Here is a 3,777-nt window from a genome sequence, read left to right as displayed (position 1 = left end):
TAACACATCAGACTGTAAAGTCATTTGAACTACAAAGTCAGTGGTTCAAGCTCACTAGCTGCTCCTTGGAAACCCTATACAGGGTCACTATGGATCAGAACCAACTCAATGGCACATAACAACAACAACCACTATACTAAGCAGTAGGGTCATATATATAATATATACTGTTTGTTCATCTATTCACCTGTTGATGGTATTTGAGTTGTTTATAGTTTGTGACTATACCTACTCCTCATGTGTCAACTATTTTGCTGTCTGATATTCTGCGTTTACGATAATAGTAAAAAAAAAAAAAAACTACTGACTAAATCTAATGATTTAGATCATTAATGGTGTGTGTCTGGCAATAATAAGGTGCAAGATGACGGTAATGCTGGCTGTGGTAGTTAATGCTAAGTGTCAACTTTGCTGGACCATGATTCTTAGTAGTTTGGCAGTTATGCATTGATGAAATTTGGCAGTTATATAATGAGGCGGTCATCTTCCATTATGTTATTGGATGAGATGATCCTGTATTTTCTCAAGATGCAGATTTTCACATAATGATCTGGTCTTTGGAACCACCCTAACCATGTCAATATGGAAGAAGTGAGTGAATTCTAAATAAACTCTCTGAGTATTACTGCCATGAGCATTTGTGTACATAGCATTTTGTAGTCATGTTGTTGTTGTTAGATGCTGCTGAATTGACTCCAACTTCTAGCAACCTCATGCATAACAGAATGAAACATTGCCCAGTCCTGCATCGTCACAATTGCTGATTTTTAGTCTATTAGTGCAGCCTCTGCGTCTGTCTCATTCAGGGTCTTCCTTTTCTCTCTGATCCTCTACTTTACCAAGCATAATGTTTTTCCAGGGACTGGTTCTTCCTGACAGCTCGTCTATAGTAAGTAAGATCAAGTCTTGCCATTCTTGATTTTTTTTTAGTCATAAAATATCATATTTAATGAACTGGAAAGAGAGAAAGTCAGTTGAAGTTAGAAAAGGAACTTTGCCTTGTCAATGTTGTACATATGGTTACAAATGCACGTGACAGGAACATTTTTGCTTAAGGTCCAGGTCAATTGTGGCCACAGTGTGACACTTGTGCTTTCTAACTCTCTCTATTAAACAGTCCACTTTGTAGGTTCCTTTTTGTGTGTATGGTAATCATTCAAATTTTGGATCCTTGGCGATCCTTAGATCACTTCCACCACTGGATGCTTCTGCCCCAACTTCTAATTTCAGTCATTACACAGTCAATTTTACTAGAGATACACTCAGCAGACAGACAGTCCACCATTGATAGTACAAGGTCCAGTTTGATTTTAATGGAGAAGTTGATAAAGTTGGTATCAATCAGGAGGTGGTAAGGTGGGCCCAGCTGTGAGTTATATTGGAAGAATAAACAGGAAGGGTGTTGAGAGATTTCTCTTTCCTTGAGTGAGATTGGATCTCTTTTCTTTCTTTTTAGGTTTTATCTTACCTTTTTCTTTAAGCAGCTGATCTCTGAGACTAAACATTCACTACATGCTGTGTACTTCCATGTTTTCTTTTGCTTCCCCATGTTCATGCCACACTCCTACCATTCTTGCTTTTAAGGAGCATACTGAATGTATATCTTCTGACACACATTTGTTCCTCTGACAGCTCATGGTACATTCAATTCACAGACCATGAAGTTCACCCTTTAAATGTGTACAATTCAGTGGTCTTTAGCATATTCATAAAGTTGTGCAACGAACACTGCTGTCCAATTCCTGAGCGTTTTCATCATCACCAAAGAAAACATCATACCCATTAATAGTCACGTGCTATTCCCCGCGGAAACCAGTTATCTACATTCTGCCTCTATGGAGACAAAGTTTTGTTAGCCTACTCTAGATATTTAATCTAAATGAGATCATAACAATATACAGCCTTTTGTCTTTTACTGCTTTCACTTAGCTTACCATCTACATTGAAGAGCTAAAAGTGGAAACAACCTAAATGTCTACCCACTGGTGAATAATGGATAAACAAAATTCAGTATATCCATGCATTGGAATATTATTTTGCCATAGAAAGGAATGAAGCTCTGATAAGTTATAACATGGATGAACCTTGAAAATATTATGCTAAGAGACAGAAACCTGGCACAAAAGTCTATATATTATTTGGTTCCATTTATATAGGCAAATTCAAAGAGACAGAGATTAGTGATTGCCAGGGGTTTAGGTAGGGAGGAAGGAGGTAGGCAGAAATAGGGAATGACTGCTAATAAGTATGCAGTTTCTACAGGGAATGATGAAAATGCTCTGAAATTCAATAGTGGTGATGCTTACACAACCTTGTGAATATACCCCCAACCACTTACAGGATTCCTGGTATGGCGCTGTAGGATCAGCACCAGACTGCAAACCACAAAGTCAGCAGTTCAAACCCACCAGCTACTCCTCAGAATCCCTATACAGAATCACTATGAGCCAGAACCGACTAGATGTCACTTAACAGCAACAACAACAACTGACTTATAGAGTTTAAATTGGTGAATTTAATAATATGTAAATTATACCTCCAATAAAAAAAGAGGATGTTGCTTATATGAGATAGCATAAGCAGAGGTCAGGGCTAAAGACTTAACCATGAGGAAGTCAGCATAGAAATGGCATTTTAAACCAAGATAGCCCATATAGGGAGAGAATGTGTGTCTGGAAAAGCACCACATTTAGAGCTGGGATGATGGCTGAGGAGCTGCAATAGAGACCGAGAGGGAGAGGCCAGAGAAGAAGATGGGAAATTGGGAGATGTGGAGACAGAATGCTAATTTAAAACAAATGTAGCACTGAGCAGTGATGCTTGTGCATGCATCTTTATGAATTTCTATAGGATAAATCTTAGGGCGGGACTTCCAGGTCAAAGTGCATGGGCACTTATAATTTTGGTAGACACTGCAGATCTTTCTTCTCATCTACATTGTTCCTGTCTCTGTTCTGCATTGTGCGTGAGAGTGCGCCTACCAAGTGGAGAGCGGTAAAGAGCCTGCTCCTGAAAAGAAAAGATGAGCTTGGGTTGTTAGGCAGGACTGCAAAGGTGAGGCAATTAGTATTGAAGGAGCAGGGAGGAAGCCTGCAATGAGACCCTACAATGCAGGGAAGGGATCCTAGTTCTTAAATCCCAGGTGGCCATGGGACAACCATGTAGACTCAGGTGAGTTACTTCATTGCCCTGGCCAAACACAAGGATATCTTTCCACCTGGGAACTCTGCGTCTCCTATTTGAGAATATGAATAAATCTTCCTTTTGATCCTAGTCACCAAAATCGGGACCCTTAGGAAATTTGTGGGGCTATGGTGGATTTTCTAGTCTCTGCAAGGGGCTAGGAGGCCACAATTTCAAGCACATTTTGACCTGGACAGCTGAGTCCCATTCAACAAGGATTTGACTGAGTGCTGTGAATATAAAGCCACCAGCATTGTCTCTTGCCTGAATGATAACAGTAGCTTCTTAACAAGTTTCCTTGCTGCTACTTAGGCTGTCTAAGTCTATTCCCAACACAGCAACTCCAAGTAAAAGACAAAGTCTTTACAATTGCCCACTAAGATCTGTGGGCACCCACATCCCTAAAGGATCTGCACCCTCTACCACCATATATACATCAAGCACCCACATTCCCACACAAGCACCCTTGGGTTTTGCATATGCTGTTCCTTCTCCCAGATGACCACAAGTCTTGCCCCCTCATTTCTTTAATGTGTCTGCTCAACATTGACCTTAAGAAAGATTTCTCAGAGAACAAACAAGATGGCGGATCGG

The 3,777-nt window shown here is 40.1% G+C and overlaps 1 pseudogene; it reads right to left on the bottom strand.

Moving 5' to 3' along the window:
* Positions 1-1,020: 1,020 nt before the first annotated feature.
* Positions 1,021-1,549, bottom strand: LOC102842671 (annotated as a pseudogene).
* Between the last annotated feature and the right edge of the window lie 2,228 nt (positions 1,550-3,777).

The sequence above is a fragment of the Chrysochloris asiatica genome, unplaced genomic scaffold, assembly GCF_000296735.1.
Source record: "Chrysochloris asiatica unplaced genomic scaffold, ChrAsi1.0 scaffold00016, whole genome shotgun sequence".
In the NCBI taxonomy this organism is placed as follows: domain Eukaryota; kingdom Metazoa; phylum Chordata; class Mammalia; order Afrosoricida; family Chrysochloridae; genus Chrysochloris; species Chrysochloris asiatica.
The sequence above is the reverse complement of the archived record's forward strand: the minus strand, read 5'-3'. Positions and strand labels throughout refer to the sequence as shown.